The following is a 21640-nucleotide window of genomic DNA, read 5'->3' as shown; positions in this document are numbered from 1 at the left end:
GATAATATTTGTGAATGCATCTGGCAACAGCAGTGTGAATGATTTAATCATGACAATTGTGTTGAAGTTGTCTTTGTTCTTCTTTATGCATATTAAAATCATGAATTCCCAGAGGAATTTGATATGCTTAGAAGAAGCAGGAAAAAGAAACGTTGCACTTTGATGAATTTGTATATACAGACCAAACCAACTTTGCGAATGTATCACGTTTCAATGGTAAATAGACAGAAGATGTAAATAGGAGAGTAAAATACTATATGGTAGCACATCTATCGTGGTAATATTTCAACACTACTGACTGCTATTCACTTCCCTATACCCTTCACCGTCCTCCCACTTTTGCAACTTTTGCAATATGAAATGATGAATTTTCACAAACACATTCATGGACCCCCAATTTCGTACTCACGATCACTGTTGTTTGAGAAACTAATGTGCGTCACGATATTATGTACTTTGCACCTTTGTTGTTTTGTTGTTAAAGCTACTAATGTTTCTATATCTCTGTTTTTTCTAAAAGGCTATTACCATGCAGTTAAATTTATGTGGTTTCGCAACATCAGTTCAGTCTTCTGTTAATGTAAGTCCATAATTGTTTTTGGAATTCTAATTACTCAACCAAAGAACATTCTCATAAAAAAAGGGATCACCCTCCCCCGCCCATTCCCTCCATGGATGATATCCGACACCATTTGCCCTTGAAAATCGTTATTTTTATACTGAATTTTGTTCGTTGAATTTTGGGATGCTTCTGATGAGCTAAGTAGTCCAGCCGTTTTGATAGATGAGACTTAAACAAGTTTCAGTGGTAATTAACACAGTCCTCGCTGAGAGTAGTACGGAAGCAAATAGATTCTGGCGTTTGTTACAATCAATGAGTTTTAGGTATGGGTAGTAGGTATAACTATTTAATATACGTTAGCGGGTCGATATGCATTCACCACATTTTTGACAGTCATTTTCATTTGTAGTTTGCCATGAATTATGCTTTATACTCCGAGTTTTCCGAGAAGGAAAACTAAGTACCCATAATTCCCAATTGCTCAGTCATTTTGTATCGCTTTGATTTGCCCTGTGCCCGGACTAGTGGACACTTGATTGAAATTAAATTACTTATATAATCCACCCCTGCTTCTCTGACTCTATCGTAGACTATATAGCCCTATATAGAACCCATTGGTTATTTTATTTATTACTTTATACACAGTACGCACTGTATGGAATGTATATTAAGAAGCTCCATATAGACATTTTTTCACTATTGATATTTAAGGCGATGCGCGCCTGGCACTGTTTCTTGTCGTGGTCCAGATTTCTTAATTATTGGCTGCTCAGTGTATAGAGGAGGTGAAAGCTTTACTGAGACATGGATTGGTGGTTGATCGATGTGTAAATCATTCTCAACAAGGTAAACACATGCATGCTATCGATCACTGTGTTGTACTTTCATCGGCGTGTGCTCTCTGATACATATGAACAAAATGACCTGCCATGCATGGAAGCACACAGCATACTCTCCCCACTGGTGGTTGTGATGTGTGGGGGGATTTATCTGCTCTGCCGACGAAGCAACATTAAATGAATGGTATTGGAGGTGTGAGTAGATCGCGAGAGTGGGGGTGAGAGAGAGGAAAAGCCAATCCCTCTCGTGGTTATAACATGCAGTGCGGCGTGCTGTAAAGACGGAGAGGACTTTGGAATGTCCTAGTTATGATGATATAGTTGCTGGACACTTCCAGCTCAATGGATGGCTGGCAGCATTATTGCTTAACGGTATTGCGGGTTTCAACAGTTCTATAAGACCCATCGAAGGTTACTCATGGTAAGATAGTAATCGTTCATAATAACATACCATTTAAGAAATGTTCATCATGTGAAGGTCAACAAGGAGAATAATGAAGGAAATTGATTCGATCCTCCGCTCCATTCGCTCGCCCGATAACTCCCAAAACACCAGTTAGTCCTGTATAGAAACAATTCGGACCCCTGGGCGATTATGTCAAATGTCCTCCTTTATGACTTTATCGATACACAGTACGTTCATGTTTGCTACACGGATTGAAAACAAAAAAATCACGGTGGCTCGTAATGTCCATTTCGTGTCCAACCCCTGCTCTATGGCTTTTCGATCCCAATTTGGGTCTCATCAGCCAGACGCAATTATCTCGACATTTGTTGATTAATTTCTAAGAAAATAGTTAACAAATATCTACAATATGAATTCAATTAGAGCTTCACATAAAATATATGACTTATAACGAAGAGAATAAAAAAAACATAGTTACAACTTTAGACTTGCTATGTCACAGACCAAGAAGATAGAAACTAATCAGTGTTAAGAATATATGGTTTTTCAGGTTGGGGAGGTGGCTGCAGCCCCCAGCCCCCCTTCCTCCGTCCCCTACGCCTATGACTAAGCATATAATGGTAACATTCAGTTATGCCATTAACAAGCAAGATTCCTAACCTGACCAATTTATATAACTTCCGCTGGTATGTAAGTTAGAAGAATGCTACCTACCGACAGAGGACGAAGCATATTCATGTTGTCAGCCCTCATCAGTGTTCATCCAAACCTCTAGCATGTCAGAACGAAGCTTGAGTGTAGTCTTGCAATGTTCTCGAAGTTTAGGAATGAATCACTGTTATCTGTATTTCTAGAACATTTGGGGCAATAATGATGACTTTCTATTTCTTTCATGCCATTTTCCACCATCAAAATAAATAAATTATTTTGCGTTGTCATCACATTTAAAACCAACTCTACGATGATCGTTTCACACGTTCAGTTTGGTTTGAATCAGCACATTTCACTTCCCGAATCGGTTATTTTACACTTACCAGAAATGTTTAGCTGACACGGTTTATCTTCACTACTCGACGTAGCTTCTTCCATATGTAACCTGTGCAGAAGGGAACTATCTGACCCCGCAGCCAAAGCTCTAATCATGAAAAGAAACAGGAACGTAACAAACATCCTTGCTGCAAACGAGGTTCTAATAAAACAAAGATTGATTAGTTGTGACTAAGGCAGTACGGTTGGAAAATGATACGGTTGTGATAGGGCTTGAACTCTGTTAGCTTTAATATTTGGAATTCGTATTGGCAACGGATAGACTAGCCGTCAGTGGTTCTCCATATGATTACTTTCCTGTGTTACTTCCATGCTCAGTGTTCACGACAACGAAATGACGTACATTTTAAGCAGACCTATCATGTCTCACAGTTTGTAACTCATCTTCGAACGCCATCATCATGCATGGAGCGACCTTATTGGGGGTGTTACGTCCCAAGCATGCAGATGCGGCGTAGGGAGGTAGGGCGGGCGTAGAGGGGAGAGGGCGACGAGGCGAGTGGGCGTTATGCCGTGTATAGGGTGTTCCTCCCAGTAATCGGGTCCATACAGGCTCACGATTATGCGATTACAAACAAAGTAAATCAAAGAATTAAAACCAATAATGAGTATTTCTTCTAAGATCTAAGATTATTGACTTTGACATTGGTTGTACGTACAACTCACATAGAATAACAGGACAAGTATAATCCTGTCTTGACTACGTTCTATAAACCAATTTGAGATTAACAGTGACACACTCCATTCATGCGGACTGGATATGTAGTTATACCGCATTTTTGTCAGGCTCGACGATGCTGTTTAGGTGCTCACAACAGTAAATATTATAGTGTCTTGAATGTAGATATTCTGGATATAAAGATCGCTCTTGATCTTATTTCAGGAAGAAGTAATGACTAGACAGCAGATTAAGAGATTAGAATAAATTCGGGGCAGAGGTCCACCTGGGTTTAGGGCACTTTTCAAGAAGAATTTTACTTTTTTAATATATGCTACGATTGCCGAAGAGTGAATTTGAAATAAAGTCGAATATATTAGTAAGTCAAACTACTTCTTATCTCGAAAAGGAATCGTTATCTCTAAAGGAGAGGAAGGTTTGAGGCTATTTCAATCTCAAAACAGCTCATAGTTAAAAGCGAACGATAATCCCCTTCTTTAGCTGTTAAACTGGCGTCTGCTAAGATTCTCCGGTTGAAAGCTATCTGACTGTTTATTGGTTTAGAACTATGGAGCGCCAAAAGAAATAACTGTGGAATAAACTGTGACATTTTATAACTCAAAACTTAAAACAAGTTATGAAGCTGGGATCATTCACAAATTATCTGATATACACTAATTAATTATCAGTCTTTTCATCCTTAAATGAGATTCAAAAACGAATAATACATTTTAAAGTTTGTCTCGTCTTTAAGGTGAACTCCTTGATTCATGTTACAACTTATATCCAGAATCCAGTAAGTATTTGGATGCTGTCAATTTAAAACTTAATAATGCTTCAAGTCACAAAATAGAGGAAGTAACTCACCCCTCCACCCTCCCCCTTGAAAAAAGAAGAAAAGGTTCAGATTAGTCAACAACCACTATATTCGAGGTCACTTAAAACCCCCGGGAAAGTAGGGAAGGAGCCAGGGGAAATATATACAAAAAAAAATGTATGCACATTTTCATAATAAAATTAATAAAATATTCTCTGGCTCGTCGCAACACCTTGGATGATTTTTTTTTTAATTTATGGCTTAAAACTGTTTTGAAATGCTTTGACAACAAAACACCGAAATTATGATTCCTAAACATTTTTATTTTGAATTTTCGCTACATCGTTTAGTATTATGATTAATTCCCACACTAATTGTAACCCTGTCTCGCTATTAATGGCAGAACTTAAAATCGTATGCGTAGCGTATAACATGTATACAAAGAGGTAAAGTAGAAAGAAGGAAAAAGCATGGTCAGTTATTTTATGGTTTGCGTAGCGTGTAACATGTATACCAACGAGCAGGAACAATCATGGTTATTTTTAACAAAATTCTTAAAAGGAGGAACTACCTACCACGCACAGCAGTTTTATTAAAACGGTTGTATCGGTCAGTTCCAGCGGAGCGCTCTCTTTCTCCATTTGTTCTGTGTAATGTATAGAAGTGTTTGTTATTTGCTCTCATTTGTTGAGTACAACAATAAACTGATCGAGGGTTCTGAAATCATCATACAACCTCCGTGGACCGTGAACAATAGGTTAAATATCAGAGCAATTTGAGCTATACAATGAATCACTCAGAAATCTTGACGACTTTAAAATATATTTACCAAATTGTGAATAGAACTTTACTGATAGTGTGCTTGAATGGCCTTTTGATTCAACTCCACCGTAGCCTACTCATTTATATTGGTTGAAGCACTCTGCGGTTAACTGCTAAAACATTGCTAGATTCTTCTAACATTTCTTTAACCACTACAACAATATTACAGGTCGCACAATGTGCGCCTTCACCACATTCTGTGTAATTATCAGTACGCGCCTATACCATGCATATGAAGGTAAACTTCCTTACTGATGGAAACATGGTAAAAAGAAAAAAAAATTACAACAAAAGCTGCAACTGATTATCGTTTGTCAAAAAAAAAAAAAAAAAAAACAAGAATAAGGATTTACAAAGCATCAAATAATGATTCAAGAGTTGTGATACTTAGAAAGAATGTCACCGGTGAGTTGGATTTTAGTAATAGCCGCCAACAGCCACCCTCAGATTACTACGTTCGGCACCATAGCGGGATCATGTAAATGGTGGTAGTTCAAGTAACGACACGGATTTGGAGTAGGTTTGTGTAAAACTGATTATTATTTAAAGCGTTTGAAAATAGGTGGTCTGATTTCTGGTTAGGTTTTAACTATTACGGCTTCACCGCTGCAGATGTCGAGTATGACCAAGGGCGGAAATACTACAATATAACGGCAACAGTCGTAAAGAGACTCAAGGACGAATCACACTTAACCACGTATAAAACCCGACAGAAACATAGTTTTACGACAAACTACACTTTGCTATACCTCTATGATAATCAAAGAATCGATTATCACGCCCATTACCTCCAATAAAATATATTTATGGTGACCGGGTTACCTGACCTCAAATACTATTCAGAACAACACTCACCTGCTCACATAACGCACGCAGCTCAATTATGCATGGTTACTGGGTTGTGCAGTCTTACGTTGATCCGTTATAACCATATTCAAATAGTAATCAGGCATATATTAGTAGTTGCTTTGGTCTAAATTCTTTAACGTATTATTGACAACACTTAATTGTTACACTCTGCAATTTTTATAAAATTCTGTTTTTGTTCTTACTTCCCATTTTGATGTTGAATGACCGTAAATAAGACAGTCAAAACTTACTTTCTCGTGTTATTCAATAAATCTAATTTCAGCCACAATATCCTACTATTGAAAAGGTACATCTTCGTAGATATAAAGCTCATGTTTACATACTATTTTTCAGGGGGGTTGCCAGACACCTAGCAAGAAGTATGTACTGTTCCCTTTTGTTTGTTGTTGTTGGTGATCAAGAAAGGAAACATGCATACTTCAACAAGATATACGTTAGATTCTTCGGTGTAATGCTGAGGTGCCATTCTCTTACAGGTTGAAGTTGTGAAGGAAATGATATCATATACAATTGAAAAAAACTAGAGACATAAGTGTTGAAAAAATGCAGCAAATAAATGTTCATAACTTGTTCATAAAAAAGAGAGTACAAGAACAAAACAATTAAGTTAATTGTTAGTATTACCTCTTGCAAGCATTTACGTTACCACTATTGTGAAAAAAGTATTTGTTTATATAGCATCTTAAAATCTTATAATTGTTAATTTACACAGTTCCATCGCATCTTAGTATCATGCACAGTATTGCTACCTCTTGCAATTCTTTATTATGCAGTTTCCTTTAGCCTACCATCAGCATCGTTACCTCTTGCGATGATTTATTTACACAGTTTCATTGTAGCATACCAGGCGGCGAGATTTTTTCCCAGCGCGGTAAAGGCCATCATTTGCATACCTCGCTTCTCATTGGCTGCAGTCTTGCACTGTTGATGCTGAATTGGGAAGTTCTTGCTTATGCTATGCGTGTGTGTATGTACATGTACATACACATGCACGCAGTGGATCGTGTTTCGCATACACGTTCTGAATGAACTGGCGACTGTCTTGAGACAACTTTTTTAAACAATTTGTTAACAAGTATTTCCTTGCTTTTGCGCGGATCTGCTTGTGTACATGTACATTCATAAATACGTAAAACAATACTGCGACTATCGAATGTGAGTATATACGTCTCATTGTAGATACCTGTCCTTCATTGAAGGTAAGGATTACTTAGGTTTATGATCCAAATCGAAAAGCCAATATATTGAATAAGGTAGTTTTGTCTAGGGTGACTGCTTCGAAGTGATGGTGGAACTTGTTGTACAGACTACTGCGATGGCAGATTATTACCAAGCGTTTGCTTGCTCCCAAACTGCATAAAAACGTTGGACAGCCTGACCGTTTCTGGTTGACTATTCACTTGAGATGCTTTTACATTTTAAACTGATAGACTCTTAGTTTTTAGCATATACATTGATTTGATTTTCAAAATTATGCCCCTTTGAAACGATAAATTATTACCCTTTGGCACGGTTTTCAGATAATATAATACGAAAGATATAGGCTTTATATTTAACATAGATTTCAACATAGCAGCCGTTCATAAGTGTTTCATACATGTTCTAAGTTCATCATTAAAGGCAGCTTGATTCCTTGTTTGTTAAGTACATCACAACAGAAAAGCACATTTAAGAGACAACAAAGAGGAATGACAACACAAATAACTGAGAATATTTGATGAATTCAACCTTTTATTTCAACACTTAACAGGGTTTCCTGAGCATCTACGATCATGCATGAATAGTGAACTACAGTCATGATATTTAACTTTTGTGTCCAGGTATGGATGGCAAGATGTCAAGGTACTATCTCTTCAAGGTGCATGCTTATGAACATTTAAATAATTTCCTTTTTAGTTTCTGAGATATATAAATAGTATTTTTTTTTTAGATTTTGTGCTTACATGCTAATTTCAGAAAAATTCTCATTTGGCCGCGCCAATAAGCAAACCCAAACCAGCAGTCAAAACAAAGTGATGATGGACCAACCCTCAACACCAAATATTAAATAAATGTCAGGTATAGCTACTTCTAGATTGCCTCTTTATTTTGTTAACATCAAGCCAAGCCCCCCCCCCCCCCATTCCTATACAGTCAAGATAATTTCACTGAAAACAACAGGGAACACCTTTCTGCCCTGTATCAACTCAAATATAACTAGGATAATTGAGATATCATGTATACAAGCAGACATCTCACGCATTGGACATCACCATTGCATAGATTCTCTGAGCCATTGGCGGAAAACAAAGAAAGCTCAAGTATTGGAGGGATGGAAAACAATGTTCTTCAACCATATAATATCTCCTGAGGATTGAACACATTCATCTTAAACATCAGTACCTTTGAGTAGTTGATAAATAAATTTCATTCCATTAAGATAAAATATAACTGCATCAAATTTTTGCATAGTATCCCAAACTCAAGCTGACAGTAATTAAAAATGTGGAGAGCACATTGCCATGCAAACCTACATAATTGAAGTCTTGGAAAGCTGCACATGATTCCTTTACAGATAGTTTACCCCTTTGCGTCTTCTGGGAAAAGAATGTGGTATAACGAATGGATTTCAAGTGTGGAGCATTACACTGTTTTTAAATATGGTTATTGTTGAATATATGTAAATACGTTTTCTTAATATCCACAGATAGTAGTGTCTACCAACTAAATGAATAGGTCAAAGGTAAAAGTTCCAAGAATTTTAAACGTAACAAAGTTTCAACTAAAGTGTCTGCAATTTTATACACTGTTATGATAAGGGCTAGATCACCATTAAATTATAGCCTTAGTTAGGTTTATCAGTATCACCAATCCACATCAGCCTAGGCCTACTTGTTACCTGCTAAAATGGCAAACCAGTAATCATAAATTGCATTACATGAATACTCTAAAAAAACATGGTATCAGCGGTACGATAAGCCAATGCTCAGGCCATTTGAAAATGTACTGCCTAGTACAGCCTAGGTAAGCCCTACTACGTAAAAAGGATTAACAGGATACACTAAGTTATTATTAGGCGTAACTGAACTTACCAACAGAATACACTAAGTAACATTGTGAAAAACAGCAGCTAGCCTATTATGTAACTTAATGTATACATTAGACGTTATGTCTATGTAACGTAAGCGAATTAAAATTATTCGTCTACCCGATTTAGTCGTGAGTCTAGAAGCATTTCTCAGTGTTGTCACGTTCAATTATAAAATAACTAAACGTCCACGCCACGAGTGGTCGCTTACTGTATGTAGCTTGCGCGTGTATGGCGGTGGATTACAAGTATATTTAGTAACGATCAATTACTTTACTTTACAAAATGGTACAAGTTAGGTTGCAATATCTAACTCTGCATCCGTTTATTAACGCTTTGGCAAAACTAACTTGTCATTCTGTTAAATTACTTAGTGGACTTTTACTCTAATTTTCGGCAATACGTAATCGCATGCATACGCATTTACTGAATGTTTCGTAATATTTACAAAATGCCATGTATTTTTTACAACCCGTGATTTACATTATTTTACATATTGTTTTCTATGTGTAATATCAACAGTTATTTTACTATTCCCAATAACACTTTTACGACATGTTTTCTTAATATTCAAGTACAACATTAATTTTACCAGCAAGTTCTGTATAAATTTCCTTAAGTTTCCTGTCTGTGATTAATAACTCCTCAGCACAATTGTAGTGAGTCCGTCATTGTACTCGCACTACAACATAGTTACATGTAGGCTACTCGCAACATAAATCCGATCTCTGTTTATTATTTGTTATCGTACTCACACCAAGGGAAATTCCTGCTTTTTCTCTTACCAATGTTGTTTAACTACTATAACACAAATCTAATCTATGTTTAGAATTTGTAATCTTACTCACACTTAGGAAAAACTCTACTTGTAACCGCAGTCAAGTTGTTGTACTCGTAAAATATAAATCTGATCTCTGTTTCCTTTTTTGTAATCGTACTCATACCGACTCATACCAACCTTAGTTTCATACGTTCATACAAATCCGGTCTCTGTTTAGTCATATACAAGAAGTTAACACTGCAACACACGTAAAGAGCTGGTACATTTAATCAACTGTGAGTAAATAATCGTATAGATAGCCTTCTTTTGTGTACTCGGGGTCACCTTTTCGTCGTTAGATTGACTCTACTCGGGCTTTGCAAAGAAATATCAGGAAATGTCGTACGCAAACATTTGTCTCGTTATCTATTACAAAATTATAAATGTACATTTGTATGTGCTAATGACATAACGAAATACGGTATGTCAGGTGATTGTATTCTTAAAAAATGGTAAAATGATGGCGTTAGCAATCAGTTGATAGTACAGTTCTTGATCATCAAAGTGATTAACGTGTGGTCATCTTGGTTGCAAAATTACGCGATGATTCCGTGCATACCCTTTGGGAGAAAGGAGAGAGAGAGACAAAGTAAGAATCAGTCAAGTAAATTAATCAATCTCTAGCAAGATTTTACCAAAACTTCATCACAAGGAAAAAAATAAGGTTTAAAATGTTAGTACAGGAACACAGATCTTACTCGCACAATATGGCTTATTTGATAAAGTAGTTGCCACTATTTCTCTCCACACCGGCATTTCGAATTATTTTGTCTCTCACATCACATAACGAGAGTGGGTAGGGCTTGGTCAGGAACCCGGCAAGAGAGCTTGTGAGTAAAATTCCGGAAGAAAAGTTCACTTTCTTAGCTACTGGTCTATACCCCGAAGGGTGGGATAGTCAGGTCTGGGGCAGCCTCCCAATATTGTTTAGGTATCATAGCTTCTTTTCTGAATATTTTTCCTGTCTGCCTATTATAATTATTATTACAACATTATTTAAAAAAAAGTATGGTCTGATTTGTTAAAAAAATGTTTTATTATATTTTATATTAACAAACTTGCCACGTTGCACTGTTATAAACAACTTCCGATACATTAATGCAGTACACCACTGGACAAACGGATATTGAAAATGACGTATATTGAAAATCATTCACGATGAAGGTCTTCGACATCATTTTTCAAGAAACTGAGTTGTATACACTAAATGACAGTAAACGCACACCCTTTGCCTACTGACAAAGATTAAAAATCGTTCAATCTACATTTTCTTACTCTTATTTAAGAATCAAGTTTAGAGATATCAATTTTATACATCCAATTATCTACATAACAAACATATTACAATGTACAACATGCAGGGTGTACTTTGTTGTTTAATATGTTTCGATAGTGATAGACTAAGTTCAAAACTCCCAGACTGATTTAAGTTAGGGGCTCAACTCTTACCAAAGGGCATCGGGCGAATGAATCATGTTATAAAGAAGGATGTTTTCCATATAGCCATTGAGGCCGACTTCTTTGTGAGGATCTTGTGATCCTTCCCGGATTTATTCAGATATCAAATGATACATTCTGTGGCATAGTTAAATTACTTTCAGGTTCTAATGTTCTCGGCGTCCGTCGTCCATTATACTTGACGTATTATATATAACCTTGAACAATACCTCAACGGTGTGTGACGGGACTTAATTGTAAGGTATTATCCAATTACATTCAGAGAAAATTAAATTGATATTAGTTATGGTTTTCCTGTATTGTGGTCCTAAATGTAACAGTGAAAACCAATGGGCACCATTATTTTCCATATTTTCCATATTTGACTTCAGTCATTTTTTTTTTTGAACCAGACAATATTAATTTCAAATTTTATTTTTTTTAGCAACGGAACTAGCTATATAACAGCGAATGTGTCATCAATGTTTTCCTGTTAACTCATTTGTGTTATTTGTAGTCGTCGCTATCCCGTAAAATCCTGAAAGTTCTCAACTAGTTGAGCTATAGTTATTCATTTTGTTAGTTCTGTGCAAGGTTGTTGAAAATGAGTTATATTAATCATTGGAAAAAATCTGAACCCGACTCGAATTTAACTTATTCTCGGGTTTCATATTTACATACAATGCAGTTTACGTCGAGGTCAAGTTGCAAACTTGGCGAATCCCTGTCGTAATTCACGTTTTATCAGTATTGCAACATCGTTGGTTATATGCAAATTACCCGCATTGCGTTTTACTTTAATTCGCCACATCTCAGTATAAGAGACATTTACACGGTGAAGTCCAATCCAGTTAGCTTTGTTCGGTACCACTTATCCTGGTCTACTTGTAGTGTGACATGACACTGCTGTTTTGGGAATCACGTTTCTTGTAAATACTTACGGTCAGCCTTGAAGCTTGAGCCTCACTCAACGGATTAAATCGGTATAAACTAAAGGTAGACCTATTGTTGACTTTTTTTGTTCCTTTAGCATAACCAAACAGGTGTACAATCACTGGCGCTCCCAACGTACTGTTTGACTCTTTGAACAGAATACCATTCTTGAATAAGTAATACATATTCTCATTAATTTACATGAATACAGTTAATCATCATTTCAAGACGTGAAACATATTGCATTGTTATACCAATCAATATTTACATTAGAAGATTCATTTCTTTGGCACCCGGACCTTCTCCATTCCTTCTGGCTACAACTGATTAAGCCCCAGCAAATAGTAAATGGCATAGAATATATATGAAATTTACCTTTGAAGCGATTGTACGTTAGAGGCTTACCCTCGTTGACAAAAAGATCACTAACGACCTTTATATATTTATTAAACAAATGATCATACATTAGAGTACTGTTGAAAATACGAATGAAGGAGTTGTTCCAGATTATTTGGCTTCCAAAACTTTCCTTCGGAGGTTAAAGGACCAGCCACAAACAATTTGCTTCACAAATGACTTTCTTTATGTTGATTACATCGTTCTTAGAGTTCTTGCCGTAAGAGTTCAAGTGAATATCGAAAAAGAAAACCTTCCATGGACCTTATTATCATTGCAATATGTTCTAATCCATGTAGACTTTAACAGTTCATAAAGCTATGGACGTGGGTAATCTTAAGCCATCCGTCGCTAATCTAATCAATAACAACTGGACTTCTAATTTGTTCGTGATTATCCGACCAAGCAAAGTCAAAGATGACTTTTTCTAATAACCTCTCTAGGAGGATTTGGCAAAACTAGAAAGAGAAATACTATTTGGGACAGAGCAAAAGTCTTGCCAATTACATTACGAGCCGTATAGGCGACTATACATTAAGGCAACTTTTAAGTCTGGAGAGCTTCGGCACGTAGTTTAAGCGAAAGTCATTTCCATCGCATTAATTTACAGACCGGACGCAAGTTCCAGTCTGTTGAAGGGATACGCAGAGTTTTGTCAATAGATTCTTTGCTACCATCAAGGTAGAACGCAGTATCGTCGGCTTATAGCATAATTGTTACTTCTCTTTTGTTAATAGTGGTACCTTTAATGATATTATTATTCTTAATCCTAAAAAGCTAACATCTCAACAACTAGAATAAACAAGTACGGACTTACTGGGCAGCCTTGCCTGAACCCTCTTTGAACAGTGAAGAAACCTGTAGAGTGCCCATTATTGCAAATACAGGCAGTACTATTATTGTATAAGACTTTAACTCACTTGTTATAGCTACCGTTAAGCTGGAAGTTGGAGAGTGTGCTGTCAATAAAGTTTCATTTCAGTTTATCAAATGTTTTTTTTTTCTTCAAATTCAACTAGAAATGAAAACACAGGGGTATTATGGTGAGAAAATAACCTAAAAGATCTAGATCAAATCTGATATTTTCTCCTCCAAATTTTTGTTGAAGAAAAACCAGTTTCAATCTAGAGGCAATCGCTTTACCACCGATCTTATAGTCGGTGTTTGTGATTGAACGATAATTGTTTAAAGAAGTAAAACCTTTGTTAGTTTTTAAGAAAATGTTACTACGCCTCTAGTTTGTTCAGCACGAAGCTTGCCTTTTTTCGAAACCTGGTTTTAGGGAGCCTTTCACTATTTGTCCTATTAAATGCCAAAAAGTTTATAAAAATTAGCGGAAAGACCATCACTTTCGGGAGCTTTAACATTATTTATAGAGCTAATGGCTTGAGGGCATTCATCTAAAGAGAGTTGGCCGTTAACAGATGCCAGATCTTCAACTGGTGCCTGCTGAATAGAGAGTTCATTAAAAAAGTATAAGAAAGCATTCAATGGAACTATATAGGGTCTTTTCATCATTTTAAGTCTCGAGTAGGATATCTTTCTTATCAGATAGGAGTTAACCATCACCGTTTTGAAGTTTATGAATATAATTTAGGGATTTGTTTCTATTTTCTAAATTAAAGATATATTTTATATTTTCCCCGTTCTTCCACCGGTCTTATTATCGTACCCTGGTGCTTGTAATTGTAATAATAAATGAGTTCACTTAGAGAAATTTTAAGATGAGAACGAATTTCCGAAGACTCCGCTGTATACAGCTGTTGCTCAAGAACAGCAGTTCTATCAATAAGCTCTCTTTCTTTGCTGCTACGGTCTTTGGCCCTCAGGTTAGAATACTAACTACTGACTGAACGCATTTTAAAGTTCAACAATTCCCAACGTTCCGAAGAGTTGTTACCCATATTGTTAGAAAATTCATCATGAATAAGATCGTCGATAGGGGAGATATAGTAGAGAACTGTTTAGTTTACAATATCGCGGACCTCTACTTGAAGAACCAGTTGCAAAAGTGACACAAATAATGTAATAGTCTGATTGAATACCGGGAGAGAAGATCACGTTAGTTAGTGCATTGCAATTATTTGTATAAACTAGGAAATAATCAAGCCTGCAATAAATACCGGGAGTGTTATTAAAACTCCAAGTGAAATTTGTAAGAGGTGGGATTTTTCTCTCCAAATATTAACAAGATCATGAGTGGCCATGAAATCGAAACACTTTTCCCTTGCTTTAAAATTGATTATATGGTTCCATCTATTTTGTCGAGCTCCAAGTTGAGAACTAAGTTTAAATCCCCCACAAATATAATGTTATCACCCTGGAACCTACTTAAGATAATGGAAGCTTCCGTTAAAAACCGTGATTGTCAGTATTAGGGGCATAAATGCATGCAAGCGTAAAAATACGATTATGAACTTGAATACCTGCTATTATAAATCTACCGAATGGACTAAGTTCCTGCTTTATAATGTTAAAAGTTAAACTAGGATTAATAAGAGATACAAACTCTACGACTTACAGTAGTCACAGGCAAGAATAGATTATTTCCACCCCATTTCATTTCCAAGTATTTCTCATCAGTAAGACAGATGTGTGTTTCATGTAAGAGAATTATGTCCGATTTGCGCCTGTGGAGGTATGTAAATAGTTGTCTCCGTTTCCTTGCTTGCCTAAGCCCTCTCACATTAAAAGTGATAAACTTAAAATTGGTGCCCATGAATGATAGAAAAAATGTAGATAGTGAGTTTGTAGGGCTCAGCATTATAGAACACGCTAGATACAAAAAAAAAGAGAAAACACTGATTATCTGTTAAAAAGTTCAAACGGAGAGTGAAAAGTGAATGAATAAAGAATCAATCCAACTTGTATGAATAGCAAAGCAACGAAGGACACGAATCAATGTTGTTACAACTAACAGTTAAAAAGTACGACGCCATGTTGTGGCGCAAAAAAGGGGCACATTAGTGGCGACTGGAAAGGCTCAGGTGGGAATGTTAAGCGAGGAAATATCTCAGTACAGCAGTAACAGCAAGAGCAAACAAACAGGAAACTGTTTACACTTTAATCTAAACTAAGAGAAGAACCTCGGTAAATTTTGAGCTAAACCGTGGGTGGAAGAGGCTTCTACTATTCATATTCGAAAGGTTTTACATTCGCCTTTCTCTAGCCACCACCGCTAAAACGTATAATGATCCCCCGGTGGAACATCTCACTCACCTTCACTGTCCACCTTCTCTTTTCCTTTAAATCCATTTTTGATAAATTGTTAACTATATGGTAGCTCTCATATTCCAGCGATTGTCTAGCATTTCGAAGAATAACAATTTGACAATCACAACACTTTATTTCTAGCAATTGTGTACAGTACATGAATGATTAGCAAAGTATCAATTAATATTTTGATATACAATACAATCTAGAGAGACAGGTACAAAGAAAATATCATCATGTTAATTGATAAACAGTATTTAAGCTATACAAATGCATGAAAAAGGAGAAAAAAAGAGCAGAATGCTTATGGAATATTTTCCCTATTTGAATATAATAAATTTATACATATACTGGAGAAAAACTTGGTGAAAGGAAAAAAAACTCCATAACAAAAATTAGATAATAGAAAACAAAAAAAGGAAAGAAATATAAGAAAATGAATTTGTCGCAAATCAATACAGTAAATACTAAAAGTAAGAAATTAGATTTGGCAAGTTGACTATATTTTTTTTGGTATCTTTTTTTTTAAAAGAGTTCAATGTTGAGGCTGACTTAATTATAATATCTAATGAGTTCCAGAGTTTAACCCAAAATGTGGATATGACAACTGTTTATCACTTGTCCTAGCATAATTTACATTTATAGAAATTATATTTGAATCGGTTATTTTAAACTAAGGAAAAATAATATTGTAGAGTTGAAGTTAAAACCATGTGCAAAACTTTAAACATAAAAACACCCGTGCACTGAAAAAATAAACTAGTCAATATTGCTACGGACTAACGTTAAATAAGTCTGTAACGTTAGTCAATGCACACGGACTAGCAAAAATCTTCGTTTCATCGCTGCTTCTTAGTTAGTTTACACTGACTAAGGAAAATATAATCGCAGCTTAGTCGGTGGCGACGGACTAAGGTATTTTAACCCATGGACTAAGAACGAAACGGACACCCGATTTACGCCATAATCGTAGCTTAGTCGGTGTCGACAGACTAATGTATTTTAACTCAATTCGATTCACTTCAATTTGGAAACCGAGAGGCAACGGCAGCTTGCTGGGCTTGGCATAGTTTCATACGATCACTCTAAGAACTTTCAACCGTAAATCACCCAAGAAGGTCTTTAGAAGAATGGAGGTATTAACTGCATCATCGGCCTACCTGTTATTCCTTTAACTTGAAGGTAAAATTAAAGTTAATTGTTAGGCCACTGGCACTAGTACTGTATTATGGTTAGTGTAACGCTACCGTTGTCACGTTGGCGTTTCGCAATATACAAGTGCAATGACAGTGAGTAGCCTATAGGCTTCTACTGGGTACTGCAGTGCATTCTCAATACTAAAGTGTGCATTCTAAACACCAATTAACAATGTGTTATGTGTGTATTGGGCTAGATTGAACAGTGGCACATAATCTTCTAATTTATTCCCAAACAAATGCTGGAACTATAAGGCTCAATAGTTGATTTGAAGTCTACACTCATTTGGTAAAGATTTCCTGTAATTTCCCATGTGAATCTAAATGGGTAGGCTTTGTGATATTGAATAAGCAAGGCTAGACCTTCAAACGTACAGTCACAGTAGTCTTAACAAATTATGTTGGCTAGTCAACGGTATTATATGTTGCGAGCAGTCAGGATGCACGTTTCAGTTCTATTTAACCTTTTCATTTATCATTTTTTAGTATTTAATTTCCGGTCACGCCTAGGAAACAATTGCGACATTCCTTCACGGTCGACTTGCTTACTGTAAGAAGTATTAACCGTTTTTTCTCAGGAAAGCTTGATAGTCTGAAGTTATTATAACATGTGCTTTTAGTATACTGCCAAAAGAGTAAGTTGTTGTATTTTTATTGATATTTTATGTAAAAGTAACGGAAAATTTAGTATGTTTAGTTTGGTCTAATTGCACGTTTTTTGTTCTTTCCAATGTAGTGCAGGGTTCACTAGCGCGAATTCAAATTATTCTGTTTATGTATATGCATCGATTCTTAGATTATGATGTTTTTTGACATTTATTTGTAATTCAAGCATATCTGTTTAGTCGCAAAATTTAAAGGTTAAGATTAATTAGTTTTCTCTTTTTGATCCTAGATTGAATGAAACTCATTGGCGTAAATAATAGATCAGATGATACAGTTTAACGCAGTTGCTAAAACTCTGGGTATTCTCTAGTCTTCGCCGGTCCATTATATACCTTAGTACTACTAGTAAGACTAAATCAAAACGACCGAAGACAAACTTAGTGTAACAAAGTACTGATTCTCCTCTAGCCTAGGTCTAAACAGGCTTGTTATGTGAGCAAGCAAAATAACAACTAAAAACGATTAGGCCTATAAATAAGTTGGCTCAGTGCATTTCTGTTTCTAAAATTTTATATTTTTAAAGATCATAAAAACAAACAAAGATTTAGCCCATGTTTTATTATCTCTGTATTCTGGGCATTTGATTCTGGTTGCAATGGTGATGACACTCTCGTTCAAATTTTCAGCTTTATACAGTCTGCTTCAAACTTTGGGATTGTTTTTTGAGACTATAGTGGAAGCAAATCTCACATAACTTTGTGGTGACGACTTTATTTATTTATTTTTTTTCAAATGATGAATACTTTGCTGTTTCTTTTTTCCAGCAGGAATTGAAAAGCCAAATATCTAAATCAAGGGTGAGCTTTCCTGTGATGTACAGTACGACACCAGTGTGGAGGCAACAACAGAAGAGGAGAACTGTGTTATATATGGCTTAAAGACATGTTTTAAGATGATATATTGGTACCCTTCGCAGAACAAAAAGTTTATCCAAGAGTCCAAAAAGCAAAGGAACAAGTACCATAGAGAAAAAAGATGGAAGAGTGAGTTTAACTATTGTACCCAACTGTTTAATGATATTTAAGATACCCCCCCAGTGAAAAATGTGGAGGGGCGGAAGTATCATTCCGCCCCCCCCCCGCTCCGCAAGTCAGAAAACCCCTTTTTCATTTCCAAATGAGAAAAAAATCTCATTTGGAGCACCAAATTACATCTAAGGCCAGGTGAAAATACAAAATTAAGGTTACAAAATGGAGTGGGTGTTGAAGTGTGCTATATTGCACCAAATTGTATCTGAGGCCACCTGGAAATGCAAAAAATTCAAAAGGGGAGGGGGACACCCCCTCCCCTTAGACCCCTCCCCCAGGCCGGCCTTCAGTCTTCAGCCCCCCCCCCCCACTCAAAAGTACCTTCCTACGCCACTGAATAAAACAGTCTAGTATATCATTTACGTGCAAGCTTCATTAGTTTGGTCAATTTTTCACTGATCTGTAGAGCGGGAGTCCAGAGGGTTTGGTTAGGTGGGAAGGTAACCAATTGCTTGGTACATCACAATGTTCACAATGCATTCCTGTATATGAAACCTGACGACTGGCAAACCGACTGTGGTGGATGTGGCTGGGAGAGCAATTTTAAAGTCACCTAATAGCTAACCTAGAGCAGCTTTCATGGTAACCACATCAAAGTAAGAACAATGTGTCAGGTATGGCCCCAAGAGCAACAAATGGCCATCGCCAGTAATTATTGGTGGTGGGGTACCCCTGCCAGTGATCTATAATTGACCCCTCACGGCTGACCTAGGTCAGCTCATGAGGTAACCACTTGAAACCTACTGGTAAATGTTGGTTAGGACTTCAGATACAAGGGATGGGCATTGCCAGTAATTTTTATTGGTGGGGTACCCCTGCCAGTAGACCCCCAAAATGCCCATCCCCCATTGACCTAGATGAGCTCATGATGTAACCAGTTGCAAACTACTGGAAAATGGTATCACTTCATATGTAAGGGATGGGAATTTCCAGTAATTTATATTGGGGGGGGGGTACCCCTGCCAGTAGACCCCCAAAATGCCCATTCCCTCATTGACCTAGGTCAGCTCATGAGATAACCAGTTGAAAAATTACTGGAAAATGATAGGTATCACTTCATATGTAAGGGATGGGCATTTCCAGTCATTTACATTGGTGGGGTAACCCTGCCAGTAGACCCCCAAAATGCCCATCCCCATTGACCTAGATTAGCTCATGAGGTAACCAGTTGAAAACTACTGTAAAATGATTGGCAGGACTCTATATATGTAAGGGATGGGCATTTCCAGTAATTTATATTAGTGGGGTACCCCTGCCAGTAGACCCCCAATCCCCCCATATAGTGGAAGTGTCCCACGAAAGTTCAACAGAACTTTCTATAATTGAAAGTATATTCGGATATCACCATATAATAATAAGGGTTGTTTAATGTATAGTTTCATTTCATCATTTATACGTCACCTTACGAACGAACAACCGAGGGAAGATAACTGAACAATGAGTGAAACGCAACAAAGATATTTGAAGTGAAACAGATGTTTGTATTATTTCAGGTAGACTGACTTGAACATTAAAAATTAAATAAAATTAACAGCCTAAGAGATTTTTCAAAATGGAAACGTAAAAGAAAGTTGAGTATTTAAGTGCATATGATTAGGAACCCTCTTGGTTGGATAAAATATTGCTATTATCTTCTAAAATTATGCAAGTTTTAGGTAATTATTCACCAGGTACTCTATTGTAAATTAATAGCCTAGCAGACTTTGCAAAATGGAAACGAGAATGAAAGTTAAGTATCTAATTGCATATGATTAAGAACCCTCTTTACTGCATACAATAGCTGCTTAAAAACACTCAATATCCTGTTTATAAGAACTAGTGGGCGGTTTGTATCACTTTCACACTTTACCTAACAGAGTGATCTCTTTGGGCTGTGTTACAGTGCATATATAAAGGAAGAACACAAATAACTCAACCATTTTACTGTTATGTATCTCTGTCTGAAGCATACTCCCCGTGAAGAAAAAGGCGTGAAGTTGACGGAATAATTCAGTTTTGGGCAAGATTAATATTCGTATTAATATTAATATTAATAACAGAAAAGAAGAAGAGTTCCTGACACGCAATCGTTTTGCATCAAAAGTATAATATTGTGAGGATTCGCTGTAAGGTTTTTCTGTGGGGATACCAGTAGTTTAAAGGTAAAACATATGTTTTCGTTTTAAATCTGTATAGTTAATATGTATAACATGTAGGCAGAATTATAGTATTTTATATGTCGTAGTTCAAGAAAATGGTAGAAAAAAAGCATTTGTGCGCAATTATCTTTCTGTAGCTATGCCATTTTTCGAGGTTTTACTAATTAAAATATGCAAAATCTATGGAAAAGTTTTTTTCAAAGTTGTAATCATGATAACAAATTAATGTTGTTCTTCCAACAAATATGAATGCACAGCACACCTTTCAAATCACATATCTACTGTACGGCTATATTGCGTGCAGGATAGTATAGAGGAACGTACGTACAATATTAGTGTGTTACTAATGTCAGTTGGTGTATTAGTCGTCGTTAAATGCATATGTAATAGTAAGAACGTTTATAGTCCTGGCTTATCGTTGCATAATTAGCCAATTTGCTGACGAAAATGTTCTTCCTTTTGCTAAAGTTTTGCAAGATCCGAGACGTTATTCTCGCAAAATAAGTTTGTTATGTGTTTTTCGACTTGTGTTGCATACCACATTGAATCTTTTAAACTCAAAGTAGCAATGGGTCTTTTTATATCTGCACGAGTTCAAATTTTAAACAAGATCAACGAAACTTGTAAACTTGTCTCCATAATGTTTTCCTATTACTATGAAGGAAATAGCGAAGTTGTGCAATGCAGAAAAGTATTTATAGGGAAAGTATACATCCTGGTAAACA

At 36.3% G+C, this 21640-nt stretch overlaps 1 protein-coding gene across 2 annotated transcripts in view; it reads left to right on the top strand.

Moving 5' to 3' along the window:
• Positions 1 to 12162: 12162 nt before the first annotated feature.
• LOC139982964 (neuronal acetylcholine receptor subunit alpha-9-like) overlaps positions 12163 to 21640 on the top strand; it is a 136710-nt gene continuing 127232 nt past the window's right edge. For both annotated transcript variants that reach the window (XM_071996210.1, XM_071996209.1), the window contains exon 1: positions 12163 to 12341. The gene's annotated coding sequence lies outside the window, so the exon portion shown is untranslated. The remainder of the gene's footprint in view (positions 12342 to 21640) is intronic.

Source organism: Apostichopus japonicus, chromosome 16 (assembly GCF_037975245.1).
Source record: "Apostichopus japonicus isolate 1M-3 chromosome 16, ASM3797524v1, whole genome shotgun sequence".
NCBI lineage: Eukaryota > Metazoa > Echinodermata > Holothuroidea > Aspidochirotida > Stichopodidae > Apostichopus > Apostichopus japonicus.
This window is presented reverse-complemented; position numbering and strand designations above follow the sequence as displayed.